We start from the raw sequence: 21221 nt of genomic DNA, 5'->3' as shown, positions 1-21221 counted from the left end.
TTTCCTTCAAATAGAGAACATTTGTATTAAATGATATTTTCCCCTTTCATTCAGAAAGGCAGCTTTCTTTAGAGAGTGACTTTTTTTTCCTCTTGAAATTCACTTTATGTTCACTTCTGTAATGTTCCTGGGCTCTTGAAGCAGAGGATACTTACTATTTTTGCCTGGGACTCAGAGTCTACAAAGATGTTTGCAACGCCATAAAAATCCAAATGAAAACGTACTGACGGTTTGTACCAGCTTCCTCTGAGAAAATACTGTGTCCAGTAAATTCAGGCCAGTCTACGTAGACTTTTTCTCTGCTTTTGATGACCATATTAAACAACATAATTTTACATTTGCGTTTGAATCCAACAGCAAGTTTTAAGGGGTTTCTTTAATTCTCTTGTTATTTGAGCAATTGTTTAGGAGATGTTTCTGTGAGACCTAGAAGGATCCAGGGGTGAGCTTTGACACTCCATCCTGAGGGCTCATGAACACTCTGCAGTGTCTTGGCCATGTTAGGAACCTACTCTTTTTTTTTCCAGGGCAGTGTATGCAAGAAAATGAAGTCACATTGGCTGTGTCCAAGCAAGCAAAGCGAGTTTGCTATTTCACTTCTCAGGTTTGACATGTTACATTGACCTAGACGTATCTGAAGGAGTTAACAGAAGAATAAGAAACGTCATCCAAGCCCAAACCTACTGAGAGGTCACTTTGTTCATCACCTAAAACAAACAACACTGCTGAGTTTTTCAGTGCGTTTCAGCTTGGAGTAAAGATTGAGCCCCCACTCTGTGGCATGGGAGCATGTGCCGTGTGAATGAGATGTTCGGTGGATCACAGTTTAATCTCTATGGAATTTGAGGGTCTTCAGAGTCACTTCCCTACCAAGTCCTCTCCTCTTTGGCTGCTCAATCTATATTACAAATTTACATGAACATTTCTGGAAGAGAAGGTAGCAGAATCATTTAATGTATTAATGTAATCATAGTAGAATCATCTTAATATTTACAACTTGAGGTCCATGCTGTTTGAGCAGTGTCTGAAATTTAACTGTCCAACTCTTAGAAGATTGGACAAGTGAATCAAATGGGAGAAGCAAAGAGATTCAGGTTGAAAAGGAAAGATTGCATTGACTTACTGTCTTTAGTGAAAGGTTTCATGACAAGTTTCGTACAATTTGAATCAACTGTATTTGAACAAATGGTACTTTAAGTTTTTTGGTAGAGAAGGAGCCCCTCCTTCTTTTGTCCATTCTGATTATGTTTTTATTTTCATGGAAGGGAGAAGAACCACACATATATGTGAAAAATACAAGTGCGCCAGTAATTTTCTGTAATGTATCTGGCAGTTTAAGCTGCCCTGAATTCATACCTAGGGTTTTAGGAACCCACAGGATGAGAACCCTGTGATCCAGATGCCATTTCAAGTCCTGGTAAAAGTATCTTAGGAGAGGATGTTTTGGGGGCAGGATGGGGCCTTCTTGGGTCATACATCCTTTCTTCTTGCTGATGGAAGGCTGCTCGTGGCCTCCATGGGGGAGCTGAGAAGAGGCTCAGAGGTAAGTGTGGCTGTGGGGAGCTCCAGTTAAAAGCTATAACAGTAACACAATAATGACCATTCTCATTTATGCCATGATGGAAGCAGTTGCCTGGTATCAGAGGAGCCCTTTGGACATCAGTTATCTCCAGCATCACCACCTTTCTTTCTTCCAAATTCTCAGATCCACAGATTTCTAGGTCTGCCTATGCGCCAGGAAATAGGTTCGATTCTAAACTTAGCCAAGTTCACTTTAATTGAATAGTTGTAAATATATACGTAAATGGTAAGAAAAATGTAATGGATAGGACTAGTCAGCACCCTCTTATCTAAATTTGGAGCATCTTTAGAAAGACATTTGAAATCCAACCTTATGGCTCAGTGTCAGTCTGATGTGGATCTTCTTATAGAAAGCTCTGGAAGGTAATAAATGTACAGTTTAATGGAACTAAAGAGGTCATGCAAAACAAGAGTGACTAGAAAGCAGCCCGGCAGATGTTTAATAACGTGCCTAACAACAGAGTTTTAAAGTGGATTTCTCTGCTGAAATTCTTGTCTTTCACAAAACTTGCTTGATAAGTGGTTACAGTTTGTAATGTTTTGTTGCGAAGAGTCCACTTTAAATGCATGACGTTGGTGCCATCGTGGTCATGTAGGTGGAGTGGGACTTGTGTATGCAGTATTCATCAAGAAAAGAGCACAAGGCCCATTTGCATGCCATTGAGAAGCAACAGTGGGTGTTGATAAAATTTGTAGTACTAGAGCTTTGAAAATATATCTTGGGCGGGTGCCTGTTTTAAACTCTCCTGAGAAACAATTTCACCTTTAAAACAAAATCACTTTTTTTTTGTTAGATGATAAGACATGTATAAGCTCGGTATCCCAGAAATTTAGTTCTACCGCTGGAAAAATGGTGAGGTACTGTTGTGATAGCTGGTTTTGTATTCCAAATCCTAAATTTAACAATACATTGAAAATTTGTGAAGCTTTGGAAGTATTCTCCAGCCTCCCTGGCTGCAGACAGTTTCTGAGCTCCTGGCACTATGCCTATGTCAGCCAAACATGGTGCTAGACAAGTTTGGAAGACAAGGAGGTAAGCTCCGGAGAATGACATTTTAGACCTCTCTTTTTATAGGTTAAGAAATTGAGATCTTAAGAGGTGTAATATATCTGAGTTCGGAGAGCTAGGCCCAGAGTCAAGACTTGATTTCAAGATTTCGATATAGCAACAGCACTGGTTTATATCAGACTATTCTGCTTCTGTGAAAGCAAATCATAATCATGTGGTAGAAAATTTATAAATGGGAATCAAAGTACAATTTAGCTTTTAGTATTTAAAATTTCTTGGAAATTAACATTTGAATAAGATGTTTTCATGTGGTGGCATTCTTATGATGTGAACAACTTTTTTTTTTTTTAATGGCTTGCTTTTCAAAAAGTAAAAGGAAAAATGTAATCTTAACCTGAAAATAAAATGGCTTTAAATATGGGTTCTCAGCTATCTAAAGTCATTAGGATTGAAACCTTCTAAGTGGTGCTTTTAAGCAAGTTCTGCTTGGAGTGCTAGTGTGCTATCTGAAAGAAAAAAAAAAGCTGTTTGATTTTTTTTTTTTTACTTTTTCTGATTATCATAGGTAACAGATGGTTTGCACTTAGTTCAGTGAACCAAACAAAAGAGCAGACTTTGCATAAAATTTCTGTTGATAGTGCATTTTATCTCACTGAAATGGGTTGTATGAACCTTCTGAACAATGAATAGCATGTTTACATTATTCTGATCTTTTTTGCTACAGAGTTCAAAATAAATGGGAAGGACAAACCTGGCATTGCCACTTCAAAAGTTATACAATATTTAAAGTATTTTTTTTAATTCTTACTACAACGCCAACTCTAGGCATGTGGCATGCCCCGACTACTTCCAAAATTGATAAATTGCTCCAGTGACTTTGAAAACTGCAGGCACTTTGATCTCATTGAACTACATTGGAATAATAGTAATTTAATTTTTGTAAGGATTTGAAACCTTAAAGCCTCGAGGACTCCCATCATTTCTCTAATCCCCCAATTTTGAAATTATTTGGTACAGTCGCTAATGTTTGACTTTCTGTTGATCCACTAGCCCGTTCGTAGTTGTTGCTTAACTCTTGGATGACGTCAAAACCTGGAGGTGATGGTGCCGGGACGCAGGCGGGATGATGTGGCTGCCGCGGGGGGTGACTTGGCGAGTGGGGAGGCAGACACCAGCTGCAGTTGGTGCCAATAGTAGTTGAAAGCTCAATTGAAAACTTGACTTCGTCACACATAATTTTAATGCATAACCTATTAGATCAGGGGAACCAGTAAAGTTAAACCATATAATTTCACTTCTAACTTTGTGTGCATGAATCAGAATTCAGGCTGTTTTCAAGAAGTGGAAGAAGTGTGCTCATCTTATTGAACCAAGTGTCATTTCTATTGCGTGAAATAAAAGGTGAAAAAAGAATGCAAGAATCCTTATTCTTTTTTTTTTTTTTTTGCCCCCAACAAAATGATGTATGTAGGTTAGTGTTTTAAGTCAGAGAAAGTAGTTTTTCTCCAGTGTTCGCTTCAGCAGAACTTACGCTGAAATTATTTCCTGAGTTGGATTTTCCATGCCTTTGAAAGCATCAAAGACAGCACTGCTAGTTTTAATACATTATGAGATTTTAGGCTCAGAAGACGCCTGTACAGTTCACTCCAAGCAGAATCATGCTTAGGTGTGGGTGTTATGGAAGAGTGAGCTAGAGATTGTGTGCAGACATATCTGCAGAAAGTCAGAATTCCTAACTGCTAACATAAATGATGATGTTTTCATATTTAAAAACAAAGTGCTGAGAATATCTATCGCTGTAGGAAAAAAGATCTGTATTTTCTCTTAATTCACTGTAAATGCTGATTTTTTTTCCAACTCTATTGCAGTGCTTAGGAAAAGAGGGACTTAGAGCGTCAGAAGATCCCTTAAACTCCTTTCCTGCTCTAGAAGAAAAATAGCAAGCAGACCATTCTTATTATTCCCTAGGATTTCCCACCAAGAGCTTCTTGATGTCTTTTCTGACCGTATCAGGTATGATGCCACTCAGATGTTAGAGACCCTGATATGTAGCTGGGGTGTACTGGGGGGCGGGGGTCACTGTAGCTGTTGAAGATAATTCCGCTTGTAATCAAGGAAGCATTTACAGCAGGCTCCAGGTTTTCTCCTCTGCCCCACTGCTCTTAGTCCCCTTGTCCTCTTTTCTTCTTCATCCTCCTTCTCCCTCCTCCTCTTTCCCCCTCCTCCTCTTCGTCCCTTTGTTCTCTTCTCCCTCCTCCTCCCACTCTTCTTCCCTTCTCCTACTCCCCTTCCTCTCTTGGTCCTCTTGTCCTCCTCTCAGTTCTCTTCCTCCCCTTCCTCCTCTTTCCTTCCCCCTGGTCCTCCCCCTCCTTTTCTTCATCCGCTTGTCCTCTTTTCTTTTCCATCCTCCTCCTTCCTCCTCCTCCCCTTCCTCCCTTATCATTCTTCTTCTAGTTGGAAGTGAATGGGCAAACTATCTAGTTACACCTGAGCCTAGCGCTCACCAGAGCCTCAGCTGTCAAGGCTGAGCTGCTCTGTAGACCATGGTCTGGGTGTCATCCTTAACTGTCTGCGGTCCTTGGCACGTGGGTTGTACTTTCTCCTTTGGATAAGGTCAGCCTTGAAGAACATGGTACGTGCACTTGGCAGAGGCTTTGGGGAGCATGCTGGTATGTGGGGAAACCAGTGTCAGCATCTACCTTCCCTCCTGTCCCTCATTCTCTTCCTACACTCCCTTTCCCTCAAGCTTTACTCTAAATGCTGACCTCAGGGTAATAGGCAACCTTTTCAGAGCATAAAAATGAACAGTGAATACGGGGAGGGTAATTCTGTAACTTTTTAAGAAAAATCTGTGTCGTCATTTATAGCAGCCCTTCAACTTTGTGCGGAAGAGCACCTTGTAGTTGCTCTTTAAAAAAAAAAAAAGCCAATGTGTTTTCTCAAGAAGTCTGCCTGTGAGTCACCCCTTTTAGTTATTGCTCTTCCAAATAAATGGAGCTAGTTTATGACTTGAATTAGAGTAACATAGTTACTGCTTTTGGAAATCCTGCTATTACCAGTTACTACAACTGTTATTGTAGAAATTATTCAGGGGATAGAATTCAGTAAATTAGGTTTGTATTCAAGTAATATCTGTCTCTAAAGCCCTAATCAGTATATTTTTAAAAAATTATTACATTTAAAAGACATCTCTTGGAAGAACATATTTTAAATTAGCTTTTTGAAGGGTAACCACCATTTTATATGAACTTGCTGCTACAAGGTACTAAATAGGGGGTTTTACAAAGCCCAACGGCAGCCCGTCATTGAAAAAAATTTCCCGTTTACAACTTAGACTCTGAAAGCTAGAGTTTAGAGACTTGGAGCCCCTACTAGGGCAACCTCTTGACAAACTGGGACATACGGAACCAACAATTGCACAACATTATTTGGCATTCTTTAAGTAAATGAAATCCTTGACCCAAGAAAACTTTAAGCTCTATAATTTCATTTTTTTTCTTTTTAAAACATATGGCCACTCAGTAGTTACAGAATGCCCACCAAGTGCAGAACTTTTCTGTCTACTTAGACACAGACACAAATTTAAAAAGGGACATGTTCTTTGAGCTTTTAGAACTTACACTCTAGATCAAACTTACTGATATCTCTATACCCAAAACAGAGTAACAAATGACATGACTTTTTTCCTAAGCCCTAGAGACATACACTCCAATATCCAACATTAAAAAAATAGAACCCAAGGCACCAGGGTGGCTCAGTTGGTTGAGTATCTGACTCTTGGTTATGGCTCAGGTCATGATCTCAGGGTCGTGAGATCAGCCTGCGTCCGGCTCCACTCTCAGCATGGAATCTGCTTGGGATTCTCTCCCCCCGCCCACTTGCACACACACTTCTCTCTCTCTCTCTTTCTCTCACTCAAATAAAAAAAAAACCAGAACCCCAGGTTGTTCTGGAATAAACTATATATAGCCTTTCTCAACACTCTTAAAATCTTTTTTCTTCAAAATAATGTTTTAATTATGTTGAAATATACATAGCATAAAATTTATTGCCTTAACCATTTTTAAGTGTATATTTCAGTAGTGTTCATTCACATTGTTGTCTAACCAATCTCTATATAACGTTTTCATTTTTTTAAACTAAACTCCATACCCATTGAACAACTTATTTTCCCTCTCCTCTCAATCCCAGATAATCATCATTCTATGGATTTGACTACGGTAGATACCTCACATAAGTGGAATCAAACAGTATTTGTCTTTGTGTGACTGGCTTATTTCATTTAGCATAATGCCTTCAAGGTTCATCCATGTTGTAATGTGTCAGAATATCCTGTTTTTAAGGCTGAATAATATTCCATTGTGTGATTAGACCACATTTTGTTTATTCATTTGTCAAAGGGTACGTAGATTGCTTCTACCTTTTGGCTATTGTGAATAATGTTGGTATGAACATGGGTGTGCAAATATCTTTTTGAGTCCCTGTTTTCAATTCTTTTGAGTATAGGCCCAGAAATGGAATTGCTGGATCATATGGTTATTTTATTTTTAATTTTTTTTTAAAGAATTGCTATACTGTTTTCCATAGTGGCTGTACCATTTTACATTCCCACCAACAGTGCCCAAGGATTACCCAGTTTCTCCACATCCTAGCCAACACTTAACTATTTTCTAGGTTTTCTTAGTAGCCATTCTAATAGCTGTTAAAGTGCTTTTCTAGTTACAAATTGTCTCTAAACTAAACGAATAAATACATAAAAATAAAATTAGGTGTTTTACCTTCATCACACAAAAAGTTTAAAATATTGCCTCGTTTTTTTAAGATTTAAAACATTCCATTTATTCTCAGGATCACTTGCCTCTTGTATACATCTATGTAATAGCATAGGTCAATAAAGAAAGTCCTGAGCTTATCTCAACCCACAAACAACGTGTAAATATCAAGGGTGTACACGCTGTACTCTTACAGGATTGCTTGGGAGCAAAAAACCCTCTGCACATTCGTGAAGCTTCCTTGACCTCACAGAGGCTCCCACTGATTTAGTCCCAATTCCCTGAGTCCAGACATGTAATGCGAATGAATGAAAGCGGTTAGTGCAAAGTAGTAAGGTATGTGGTGAACCCGAGAGCAATCTTTTCAAAATACCACGTGCACTAAAACATAGGTTGAAAGTTGGGAGGAGTGGCTGGTAAGGAACCCAGCAGAGTCCCTGACATCGTGAAAGGAGTCAATGTGACATGAGAATGCAGCCCAGGAAAAAAACCCTATTTTTATCCTAGCTCTCTGCAAATATGCCAGAACACACTGTATATAAAGCCATTCCAAACATCTTTTCCCTTAAAAACGCACATAGCAAGAAGCTGGCCAGTAGGCAGCAGCCGCGGATGGCAGTCGACTGCTTGCATCTAATTCTGGAATAACTTAAACTTCTAAGCTTTCCAGATCTCCCTCTCCTCTTAAAGCTCTTCTGAGTGGGAACAAAACTCAGTCTTGCCTGGGGAGAGTGTCTTTGCCCTGCTTCTGAGTTCCTATATTCATCTCTTAGGCTAGCTTCACTACCCTTTCATCCAGCCAAAAATGTGGTCTTGTGAAGATGATCAGTTAAAGCCTCATCTTCCAGCAGATGCTATTTTTTCAAATTCATGAATCACAACGACCCTAAGTCTTGGAAGCATAACAGTAATGAGGATAAAGGCAGTGGAGACTCTGATAAATTTTGCTGAAATGAGAAAGATGAAATCTCCTGTTAGTGTGTGATCTTGATATTTCCGGTGTTTAGCATTGGCGTTGTCTGGGCCAAAAGCGTCAATGATTGGGCTTTTATTTCCTGGTCTTGTACGACATTGGTTTTTGCAAGTACATTGGTAGAGCTGCTATGAAAGGCAGGACGTGCTGTTGTGAAGTAAAATTCTCTACAGGGGAACAGGGAAAGAAAGGAATCATAGTTGCTAGCCCGAAAATAGACTTGTTGCATCAGGTGAACCTTTAAACTTGAGAAAGGTTTACCAAATCAATATTTATTTTATCTGAATAGCGGATATGTAATGGTGTAATACCCCTTGACACTTTTCCAAAGTCATCACTATTTTGAGGACATACCTTGCGGGTTTTTTTTTTTCCTCGTCACTGCGCTTACATGATTGCCACGTTTTTGAGGAGGGTGAAGACGAGGATGTTGATTGAGATGACAGATTTTTTGGCAGTATGGACTTTGGTGTAGATTGTCTACCTGTAATCTGACTGCTGGTTTATACATATGCAGAGAATCATGCAAAATGTAGTTTTTAAGCCATAAAAAAAGAAATCCTATCATGAAATCAGAATCTGAGTTGGCAGATACCTTGGCTAATACCTTTTAACGAAACCTGGTTCTGCAAATTTCTGAATCATTCTGAATCACATGTTCTCTGTTTAAAATAATGAGAGAAATCTGACACCTTTATTGGTAGGCAGCTTTATTAGGGAGGTATGCATTTTATTGGGTCGGCATTTTAGTCTTTTTTTGTATGATATCTTTTATTTGGAGTTTTGTGTCCTAGTATAATATGGATAGTGTTACTGTCTTTTTACACATTGCCATTCACGTATCTAAAGAAAGTTATCATTTCTAAGTCCTTTTTCCCCCCAAGAATTAAAAGAAGCGAAACATAGAAATAGTACGAATTTATTTTTCGTAAGTTCTTTGCTTTTTGCCAGACATCTTTCTCGTTCATTTCACCCTTGTAGCAGTTCTGTTTCAAAAGCGGAAAGATGGAGATGCCAGTGACTTGCCCAGACACATGGCTGGTAAGTCTTAGGCTTATAGGCTGGGCTTAGAGCAGGGTTCTCTCTGCTCCCAGCTCTAGCCCTGCTTTTTGTACTCAAACACCTGCTGCTGTTCTCATTGCTCAAGTGGTGACATGGTTTCCGGACCCTTTACCATATCCTGGTCACTCTTAACTGGATGTACTTGGTCAACATTTAAGAAAAAGATGGTGGCAATCATCCATTCAGGGATTATTTGAGTACCTATTATGTGCCAGGCACTCTCTAGGTATTTGGAATACACCATGAACAAAGCAGTCAAGTGAAAACTCTGCCCTCGTGAAGCTTCTATGTCTGAGGGTTTACATTGAGACTGAGGCCCCCGCCCCCATATCCAGCACCCAAGAGGGGTTTGAAATAGGGGACCAGAGACAGAGCAGCACGCTCTGTGCCACTAAGGAGTTAAGTGGGAATTCTATGTAAAATGTCGACTGGTGTATCAAATACGTATCTAACATCTCTGTTCATTTCCCCCTTTTCATCCCTTCAGCCAGATTCCTTCTGTGGATTAAAAAAATAACGTTGACTCCTACTGAATTATATCAGTTAATTCCCAGGCACAAAATGAGGCCACAGAAGAACTTTTGGTAATAGAAGGGAAAGGTGTTTGATATTGTCAGAGGCCATTTGGGATACAATCTAAGCAAAGTGAAAACATGAAAGATGTGATTTGTAGAAACAAAAGACTTCATTTGTTTTGAAATAATGTTTTGAATTTAGAAATATGGGGAGAATGGAGAATGTTAGTTATTTGAGGACCTCAGACACAGGTAAAGAATGAACTAGATAGGGGCGCCTGGGTGGCACAGCGGTTAAGCGTCTGCCTTCGGCTCAGGGCGTGATCCCGGCGTTCTGGGATCGAGCCCCACATCAGGCTCCTCCGCTATGAGCCTGCTTCTTCCTCTCCCACTCCCCTGCTGTGTTCCCTCTCTCGCTGGCTGTCTCTATCTCTGTCGAATAAATAAATAAAATCTTTAAAAAAAAAAAAAAGAATGAACTAGATAAATCATAAAATTAGTATGGTGTTTCAGAAAATGTTGTCTGTTTTACTAAAAGCACTAAAAGTCCCCAGCTTTTTATTGCAGGAAACCTTTTATTAGATCACTGGAGGTTTTTGTAGCTAGAAGAAACGAGTTTTAACGTATGTTAAAAATGTTAATGTAGACCTAAGTTATGACGCTTATTTATTCTTCCTGGTTCTTAAAAATTTTTTCCTCCATTGCTGATATTTTACTAATTATTACACTTTCAGTCTTAAGGTGGTAGTGGTTCATGAGTTTGAAGGGTGAATCTCTTTTGGAGATAAGATTTTAAAATCCCAAAGTGTTCCACGTATATTTCTGGTAACATCTTAATGACGACCTTCAAACTGTCTTTCTTTCATCAGTTGGGTGTCAGATGGGCGGCCGAGAGTCAGGGAACAGCTAGAATCCTGCACTTTTCTCGGAGGGGGCATGGATGTCGGAGCTCTACAGCCTTAGGTTCACGTCTAGCTCTGAGAGATCTTAGGTAAGTCTCTGAACATCTCTGAGCAGCAGTTGCCCCATCTGAAGATGAGACCGTGTTTGCCCTGAGGTGGTTGTGAGGGGTTATTAAGGAACGTACGTCAAGCACCCAGAACCTAATAGGAGAGCCGTGCATGACCCCAACTATTCCTTTTTATTATCGTATTTCAAAGCCTGTGGTAAAAGGGAACCCCCTTTGAATCGTTTGTTTCTCCCTAGTTGATAGTCCCAAATATTTATTCCTTTTTCTTCTTTTTGTGTGCCGCACAACCTCCAGAACTAAAGGAAGAGAACCCCGCAGCTCTGCCAGTTCGGAGTTCCTCCTGAGCGTGCTATATTGAGCTCGACGATGTCACCGTTAGCTACCACTGGCTTGTACCCAGGCTGTGGGGACAAGTTTCTTTCCTTAAGGCACACTCTGGATAGTGTTTCAGCTCAGTTTAGAATGTGTACTTCATAACTGCACTATTTATTGGCAGGGAACTGCCTCTGCTTCACTTTCTGGGGCGTGCTGGTTAACGCTTTGCTCCTCACACCACTGTTTCCTCAGTCCGGCCCTCATCCTGGGAAACTGTCCGTTCTGCAAGAAATGTAAACTTCGTGCTTGTCTCTGTAGATGGTGCAAACCAACCGAAAACTTCAGGGGCCGCGATGAAAGAGAAACATTAGCAAAAAAGAGGGGGGAGAAAAAAAGAAGTAGTAGTTCGTTTTTTGTTGTTGTTTTTAAATCGTGAGATTTTATGACATTGCTTCTAAAAAGCTAATGCTCATATTATATTTTGTTATGGAGAGTCAGGCAGACTTGATTTTGTGTCCTGACTTTGATGGGTACTGGCGAGTATTTACCTCTCTATGCTTTGGTGCTCTCCTCTGTAAAGTAAGGATAGTAACAGTACCTACCTCATAGGGGTTTTGGGCAATTTGGTTGGGCTAATGTAGGTAACGCACTTAGCCCAGCTCATGAAACCTAGATGCTCTTGATAAATATGAACATCAGTACTAGCAGCAAAAGTGAAAGTCATAGGGGCGCCTGGGTGGCACAGCGGTTAAGCGTCTGCCTTCGGCTCAGGGTGTGATCCCAGCGTCATGGGATCGAGCCCCACATCAGGCTCCTCCGCTATGAGCCTGCTTCTTCCTCTCCCACTCCCCCTGCTTGTGTTCCCTCTCTCGCTGGCTGTCTCTATCTCTGTCAAATAAATAAATAAAATCTTTAAAAAAAAAAAAAGTGAAAGTCATAGAGGTGATCTATTTGTATGCACTTTATGAACGTGTCTCATTCCAGGAACTTAACCAGGACCCTTCTTAAATTTTGTTGCTGTTTGTTTGTTTGTTTGTTTGTTTGTTTTTTAGAGAGAAGGTGTGAGAGTGGGATGGGGGAGGGGCAGAGGGAGAGAGAGAACCTTAAGCAGGCTCCACACTGAGCGCAGAGTCCAACATAGGACTGGATCTCACAACCCTGAGATCATGACTTGAGGTGAGATCAAGTCATGCTTAACCGACTGAGCCACTCAGGTGCCCTAAGACCCTTCTTAAATTTTAAATTGATGATTGAGTTCTCTTGAAGCAGTTGCAGTATTCTTGCTGCCATTTTCTTTTCCCATGGTAATTGCAAGTTGCTTGCTCTGAATCCTGTTCCTTCCAGCCCCGTGCCTCCAGCTCGGGCTCCATTACGGAGATGGAGTTATCGGTCTCTTCTTTGGCCTCCGACCCTGCCGTATACGTAGGTGCGTGTTGCCGGTTACTTTGTGGCTCCCTCATCTTTGCCTCAAACCTTTCAGACTCTTTCTCTTTCTCCCCTGCTCCTGCATCTTGTCCCCTTCATTCACTTTAAGGTCAGAGTTTCTCTAGGTCTTCTGAGTAAGAGGGGCCAGGTTCCTAAACCAGATGTTCACATTCCACTTGCCAAACTGATTCTTTCTGATGGCTTTAAATATTCTCTACTTTGTCTTCTCCGTAAAGCCTTCCAGACTGACCCAAGAAAAGTACTCTGCTTCTTTTTCTATGAACCCTAGTAATGGATCCAATCTACCATCACTGTCTACCAGTAGCACATTCATAGAAAGAAACATTTTATTCCTCAACAATGAATTGGGGGAAATAAGAGTTTTCTATAAGAAGGAATTATTAGTGATTACCATACTGAAATATATATTCAAGCTATATTTAGTTTTTTGCTATTTGGTGTTGATTTTAGAATAGGGGCCATTTTGAAACTTTGATAAGTGACAAATGAGTTTTAAGTCTTAAAACAGGTTATGTACAACAAAGAGCAGATGTGTTTTGGGGAAGAATCAACAAAGGAAGATAATTTCATACTATGGCATACATTTCATCAAGTATTTCAAAGCATAGTCCTATCGAGTTTAGAGATAGATGGAAAATGTATTTTTGGCTGCAATAAGTAATATATATATAAGTATATGTAAATTCTTTAATTCTTCAATTAAAAAGTGTCAGTACTTCTTCAACACAGAAATTGTTAAAATTAAAAAAATTGTTAAACAATTAAAAATATTTTATTACTTTTTCAATTCAGGGGATGTGTGGTACGTTCCAGAGGGGTTATATGAAGATACGTAGAACACAGTTTCTGCCCAGCACATTTATCAAATGTGTGTGTGCTAGGCACAGGGTGATGAATGCCATATCCAGAGAGGCATCAACAGGATATTATGGACTCTTCAAGAGAGATCACTTCCACTTGAGGGGATTAAGAGGAAGTTTCATGAAGAAGGTAGGATTTGAAAAAGACCTGGAAAGAGGAAGAAATCTGGAAGGGATCCAGTAGCAGAGATAAGTTAAGAAGACCGTGTTATTCTTGGAAGGGAAACAGCATAAGCAAAGGACTCTGAAAAGTCTAGGACCTATTGGCAAAATAGCACATAATTCGCCTTGACTGAAGTAAGATGGGAGGGAAGGGGAAGGAGGGAGGGGAAAGGAAGAAGGAGGAAGAGGAATACTAGTAATAGCTCACAGTTACTGAGTACATACTACATGCTAGGTGCCGTTTTAAGCACTTTACTTGTATTCACTGATTTGATTGTAAGGAGCATAAGGCTAGAAATACAGATTGGGGTCGCAGTTTGGACTTTGAGGAGAAAAGGTGTTTGTATTTTGACGGGTAGTGGGGTGTCAGAATCATAGCAAGGAGTAACTGAGCTCCTATGATGTGAGGACCGTGGGATGAGCTGAGGCTACAGGAATGAGAAGCATGCTCACTGACACTTTAAACTGAGGTAATTGGGCATAATTGGGAAATCCCATGAGCAGTAGTTTAGTATTTTCATATTTACAAATTTCCAAGTCTTCAAAGAGAGAGATCTTTTTAAATAGAGTAGCGTGTTTATTTTATATTCCAGTATTGATTTGTGACCACAGAGATGCTATATATATATAAAAAATTAAGTATCTTAGAAGCAAATACATGCTGTTACCTGCTTTGAAGTCACTTAAAATTTTAACCTCAAGCAAAAACATGTGTTCTGAAAATGACCTTTGTGAACCTACTCCAGGCTTAGATATGATTTGATTTTGAAAGAAGCCATAGTACCATAATGATATTTACTGCCACCGATTTGCTGGTGTTATTATTTAGGCTAATATATATGTAAGGTAATACATCTTTTTTCCTATTAGTCTTTTTTGTTATCCTTGAGCCTTTTTGGGTTACTTGCCTTTGAGGAAAAATATATTTAAAATATGATACTGCATATTTTGATAGAGAGAGGTCAAAAGACTTGTTTATATTTCAGAAAAATGGAGGGAAAGCCTCACAGAATTTAGGCAATGTTTGGCATACTTCTTGCTGTGTTTTTCCCACGCACCAAAAAAAAAAAAAAAAAAAAAAAAAAAGCGCCTGTAAATGGCCTGTGTTTGTTCTTTGTGATTGGTGGGAAGGGGACAGAGTAGGACTAGAGGAATTTACATCAGGTTCACTTGGCAGGGTTCTGATAGTTCCTTGATAGTTAATTCTAGGCACACTGTTTCTGTCCTGTTAGTGTGTGTGAACTTCTTGGCTAAGGAATTACAGTGGGGGAGTTCTGTTGTCTTCTCCGTACTGGATTGCCATCTGTTGAGGGCCTCCAGACTCCTGCCCCTGGGCCAGACCTTGCTGTGCAGACAGCCATGGCAGGACCCAGCCCAGACGTGGTGCCAGGAGCCGCAGAGAGGGGCTCTTCCCTGGAAGAAGTGGCACTGGGCTGTGGCCTCTCTTTGGCTTTCTGGCAGCAAGTCCCTCATTAGCATGGGTGCCAGGATATGCTTGGCTAAGGAGGAAAACGCAAAGCAAAGCCTTGAAGAAAGCCCAACTCCTTTCTTGTGTCCATGCCCAGAATGATACATTGTTAGCCTGCAGCGGGTTGTAAAAGGAAGAAATCAGACCCAAATGTGAAGGCAAGTTTCTTCATGCTTTCATTTCCCACTTTAAAAGTTTTCTGTCAAGCAGCTTCCTTCTTAGGGAGATAGGACCTGGTGGGCCGTGCCCAGGAAATTGTATTTGGGATTTCTTTTAACTGAAGTTCTCTTAATGGAAGCTATAGACTATCAGACTGCTTTAAAGACAGGTTGTCTTCAGCAACAGAACCTCTTCTAGGCAAGAGGACAAGAATGATCCAGACTATATTTGAGGGTCTAGAGACTGAAAACCCTACTGGCCCCAGTGAAGCAAGGCTGAGTACGCGTACGGGGACCTAAGCATGCTGCACACTCATTTGTACCACCTGGTAAACAGCTGAGAGGAGAGACTGGACAGGATTCTATTTTTTTTTTTTTAAGATTGTATTTATTCTTTTGTTAGAGAGTGTTGAAGCAGGGGAGCGGCAGGCAGAGGAAGAGGGAGAAGCAGGCTCCCTGCTGAGCAGGGAGCCCGGTGTGGGGCTCAATCCCAGGACCCTGGGATCATGACCTGAGCTGAAGAGAGACGCTTAACCGACTCAGCCACCCAGGCGCCCCTGGACAGGATTCTTAACTATGTTTTATTACATTTTCTCAGATGACCTAATAGAGAGGGCTGTTTTTCTCCACATCTTCCCAGTTTTTACCTGGGCATATCCATGAACACCTGAAATAAAGATTAGGTTCTTAGACTCCCTTGAAGCATTGGATTAATTCTAGCTAAAGTCAAGTACAGAAACGTGTCTTTTGTGACTTTTGCAAAGTATCTTTTAAAAGAAGGGGGAGTTGGGGCACTTGAGTGGCTCAATCAGTGAAGCATCCGACTCTTGATTTTGGCTTGGGTCTTGATCTCAGGGTTGTGAGTTTGAGCCCCATGTTGGGCTCCACGCTGGGCATGGAACCTACTAAAAAAAAGGGGGGGTCTTCTCTTCATCCCTTCTGTTACAGATCGAATGTGTCCCCTTCAGTTCATATTTTGAAAACCTAACCCCCAGCGTGATGGTATTGGGAAGTGGGGCCTTTGGAGGTGATTAGGCCATGACGGTGGGTCCCTCATAAATGATATTAGTGTCCTTATAAGAGAGACCCCTGAGACCTCCGTGGTCCCTTGTGCCACATGAAGACACAGCAAGAAGAAAGCCATTTATGAACCAGGAAGCAGGCTCTCACCAGACCCTGAATGTGCTTGTGCCTTGATCTTGGACTTCCTAGTCTCCAGACTGTGGGAAATGAATGTTAGCTGTTTAAGCCAGCCTGTCTATGGTATTTTGTTTTAACAGCCCAAACTAACTGAGACACTTTCCTGCTTCTCACTGTTTGGAAGGCAGATATGGAGCTGAAGTCTGAAGATCCTCTTTAGACTATGAAGTGAGCGCTGTATAGAGAGGATGGTAGGAGAACAAGCTAGAAGACATCCTGATGTGCTCTTGATCCAGAGGAGCTTGGGCATATGGCCTCTAGACTTTGTATGTCAGTGTAATAAGCTCCTGCTGTAAACCACTGTTATCTGGGGTTTTCTGTCACTGACAGCTGAACCTAAATCCTAATGAATACAGAGAAAGTGGTAATGAAGTCGAAATGAAGATATGAAAAAAGTTTAAATTTTCCACATAGGATCATTTTTTAAATGGTGAACAGTGTTTAAAAAAACACTGAAAGGAACTGGTAAGTTCTGGGATAAACATATTAAAAAATTCATCCCAACTCTACTAGAGTAGCTTATCTGTAGTTCTTTTCATACAAGTAGGACATTTAAAACTTGGAAGATTTTCTAAACCTGCAGCTCTGTGAAAGCTACCAAGGCAAGTTATTCTGAATTTCTTCAGTATATTCATAAATTTCAAAACTTTGGGTTTTAAAATGGATTTGTGATTGATCTAACTGACCAATCTGCACTGTGGTCAGATTTGTATGACTTGGTTTCCTTTGAAATTTGTTGAGATTTACTTTAAATGGTCTAAAGTTATATCAGTTTTTGTGTATGTTTCTCATGGGCTTACAGAGAGTATGGATTGTCTAATTGCTAGGTGCAAGGTTTTATGCATATCCGTTCTCTGCATTTACTTCCATAGTGTTTATTGTCTCTTCATCTGGGATGTGATTTCCATGAGGGGTAAGGACTGTGTTTTGTTCTCTGCTCCATCACCACTAGCTAGAATAGTGACTGACATATAGCATATTCTAATTACTGATTTTAAGTGAACCAATCCAACCAATTGTGACCTTCAAATCACCTGCAGCATTGATAATCTTTTTCTTTAACACCAACAATTGAGGGAGGGAAGTTGAAATCTCCCACTATGGGCATACATTTGTCAGTTTCTTTCTATAATTCTCTCAATTTTTGCTTCATGTATTTTGCAGTTATTTGATTAGTGCATACAAATCTAGAATAATTTCCCAACAAGTTTAATCTATTCACATTATGCAATGCCCCTAATAAACTTTTTGTTTTCAGTGCCTACTGTACCTTATGTTAATATATCTACCTCGGCTTTGTATTTTATTAGTATTTATTTACTTGTTTTTTCTGTCTCCATTCATTTATTACTCACATTTGCCTGGTTGTTTTTTCTGTACTTCCAGCATTTCCAGGTTCTTTTGATTTGATGTTTCTCTGTAGTAACACATAGAACTGTAATTAAAAAAAAATTCAATCTATACTCTTTTAACTAGAAAATGTGTCAGTCATATTTAGTATAATTGTTGATCTTTTAGATATGTCTCTGTCATTTTAATTTGTGTTTTATATGTGTCCCGCATTTTTTCTCATGTTTTGCATTTTGACACAGCTTGGGTGGAGTGGAAAGACCCGCATTCTAAGCCAGTCCTATTAGCTATCTATCCCTGGCCTTCGTTTTCTCCTTGAAAATTTAGAGTACAGACGAGCAGTCTATTTCATTCTAAATCTGAATTTCTATCTATCTACAAATCTTTTAAAATAAAAATTAGTGGCTTTTATAAATGGGTTATATTGGGTGTTCCAAGATGTGAATGTCAAACACATGTCTTTGGTTTTTATTATAATAAATCAGTTAATAACAGCTACTACCTTCCATTGAGTACCTGCTTTGTAGTGGGCACTACACATGTCTTATCTCATTTGATCCTCAGAACACACTTATGAGAATCATATCTTCATTTTACCAGTGAGAAGATAAAGGCTGAGAGGTAAACACCCACCTGCCTGCCTCCAAAGCCCTCTAAAGCTTTTCCTACACCGGGTTGCTTTTAGGAATCTGCTTTTATCACTTAACTGTAGGATTAAATGAGTGTGGGTGGTAATATAACTACACCTGATTGTCTTTGAATTTTCTAGAGGTGTTTAACTTTGCGTGAGGGCCCTCTTAAATTTCTGTTGGATGCCTGGAAGGATGGCAATAATGATTGTTTTGTTGTTATCACCATTGCAAAGGAATGAACAAAAGCAATTTGCCTACTCCTTCCCCCTTCATTCTCAACCTCCAGAATAAGTAAAATAATTGGCTGAAATGTGTGTGCATTTATGCATAGTTGTAACTTTCACATTTTTTTCCTATGCTGTTTGCATTAGGGAAAAATACAGCACCACAATATGCTCTTAGGAACGGTTCTTGGCATAGGTGACCAGTTTCTCTTTACTTACTTGCTGTATAGTGATAGCACTTTAACTGTTGGAAGCGGAGAAGTTACCAAAAATTATTGATTGGGGCAAGAATCAAGAATGATTCAGAGCTAGACTCTCTTATTGGTGTGTCTAATGAAGTTGTAATCTAACATGGAGCCATTTTCCACATACTTCGCTGGTATTTTTGCTATATTTGTGTTAAAGTTAGCCTTTCAGCCCACCAAGGAGGTTGCCTTGACTTTTTAAGTTGAAAAATATCTTCACTGAGTATCTTAGATGTGCTAGGCTCTTTGTGCCCCATTAGAAAGGGTATTTGGAGGATGAGTATTTCTCTATTTGAAGAAAAAGGAAGTGTTTAGAAGTCTTAAGGGGAAAAAAAAAGCTCTAGAATGTGAAACAAGACAGGAGCCAAAAATCATAGTTATAATTATTAGTATTTGTTGCATTTGCTTCTTATTCCTCAATAAATCATCTTTACACTCAAGAGAAAAATGACCTAGAAAAAGGACTTTACACGGATAGGGGTTTGGATGCATGAACTGTAGGACTGGCAAGTCCTGAGGAAGGCATAAGTGATCATCTGGAAGGATTTGTTTGCCCGGGTTTTAATTTGACAGTGAGCTGTTTACCTTCAAATTATCGTGGTAGGATCCTGTGTGCTTCGCGGGTGATGATTGGGTGCATGTGAGCTCGCGCTCGGAGTACATTAAACAAGATGATGGTGCTAGAGCCATAGATGATGAAACTTTGTTTTGTTGCTTGCAAACAAGGACATTCCCACAAGCAGGATTTGTTGAAACCTTCCAGTGAAAGATTCTTAAACAAACTTGGTCTTTGTTGGCATAAGATAAACCAGATAGAGAGGGTGCGTAGTGAGAGTTTAGAAGGTCCAAAGAATTTGCACAAACTACACTTTTTGGTCATATTCATAAAATGTGTGTCTTTTGGTGGCAAGGAAATCATTTGCTTGTATCTTAGAACATTCCTTAAATGACCAGCTATCCCTGTTTTGCTTTTCTCTTTACCAGAAAGGTGGTAATCCAAATAGAAGTATAGAACAAATAACTGAAAGGGAGTCTGTAAACCAAATGAATGAGAGAAATCCTAGCCGCTTTCAGCTAGTTAGCAATTTTAGTGATTTTTCGTGATATTAAAATCTTGGTAGGTATGAGTGTGGAGTGACCATCTGTAATCTTGGAGGTGCCCTGAAGGAAAAGAAAGGGGGGAGAAGAAAGAAAAGAGGCCGTTACCCTTATTTTCAAAATGGAGGCCAGTGTAGATCCTGGAAACCACAATGAGGGCTCTGGACAGGTTCACCAGTAAACTCTTAGCAGTTTGTGGTATGCAGTTGGAAAGTGACGATTTCCAAAAGGCATGGGTTCACCAAGGACAAGTTATGCCTTATAGACTCCATACTGTTTTTACATGGTTATTAGGCTGGTGGATTTGGGAAGATTAAACATAATGCATTAGGATTTCAGAAAGCATTTCCCATTGTGTGTTGTGATAACCTTTGGATGAGCTGGAGAGAAATGTGGATTTCTAGTTGGTTGCATGATATACCCAGAGTGTTGATTAATGGGTCGATACCAGCTTGGAGGGATGTTCTTGGTGGCATGCCATGGTACTCTGCCCTTGGCCCTGTCAGGCTAACAGTTTTAATCACTTATCATTGGATTAAGATAGAAGATATGCTTATTAAATTTGCAGATATAAAGATAGGTAGGGTACTTAGTATATTGATTGATGGATTTATAATACAATATAATCCCAAATAATATAAAATTTAGAATTCTGAATTTGGGTTTTAAAAATTATCAGTGAAACAAAATGGACTGTAAATGACCCATCTGCATCGGTATCTTTGAAAAGAGAAACCTAGGGTTTTAGTTGTCTATAAACCAAGTCTGGTTCATTCATTCACTGAACAAATGCTTATTGTGCTCCTATCCATATCAGTAAGTACACGGGGAATACAGCAAGGGAACAAAATAGAGACCTTTCTTTCACAAAGCTTTCAGTCTAAAGGAGCATATTAGTTTCCCAAGGTTGCCATAAAAAAGTACCACATACTGGGCAACTTAAAGTAACAGAAATTTATTGTCTCACAGTTCTAGAAACTAGAGGTGGCAGCAGGGCCATGCTCCTTCTGAAAGCTGTAGGGGGGATTCCCTCCTTGCTGCTCTAGCTTCTGGTGGTGGCCGTGCTCCTCCTGCCTTGGTGCTCCTCAGCTTGCGTCACTGCTTGCGTCACTGCTACATCTGCCTCTGTCTGTCATCACACGGCATTCTCCCCATGTGTGTCATTCACACGGCATTGTCCT

The 21221-nt window shown here is 40.0% G+C and overlaps 1 protein-coding gene across 6 annotated transcripts in view; it reads left to right on the top strand.

The window, feature by feature from the left end:
* The window catches only part of SLC7A2 (solute carrier family 7 member 2), a 68124-nt gene that overhangs the window by 6606 nt on the left and 40297 nt on the right, over positions 1 to 21221 (top strand). For 2 of the 6 annotated variants that reach the window (XM_048226303.2, XM_048226306.2), the window contains exons 2-3: positions 4459 to 4603; positions 10782 to 10903. The exons of 2 other annotated variants lie outside the window; for them this stretch is intronic. The gene's annotated coding sequence lies outside the window, so the exon portion shown is untranslated. The remainder of the gene's footprint in view (positions 1 to 4458; positions 4604 to 10781; positions 10904 to 21221) is intronic. 2 more of the 6 variants (XM_048226305.2, XM_044387542.3) reach the window with 1 other exon arrangement.

This window comes from Ursus arctos, unplaced genomic scaffold, assembly GCF_023065955.2.
Source record: "Ursus arctos isolate Adak ecotype North America unplaced genomic scaffold, UrsArc2.0 scaffold_27, whole genome shotgun sequence".
NCBI lineage: Eukaryota > Metazoa > Chordata > Mammalia > Carnivora > Ursidae > Ursus > Ursus arctos.
Note: the sequence above shows the minus strand (reverse complement) of the source record. Positions and strands in the feature narration are given on the sequence as shown.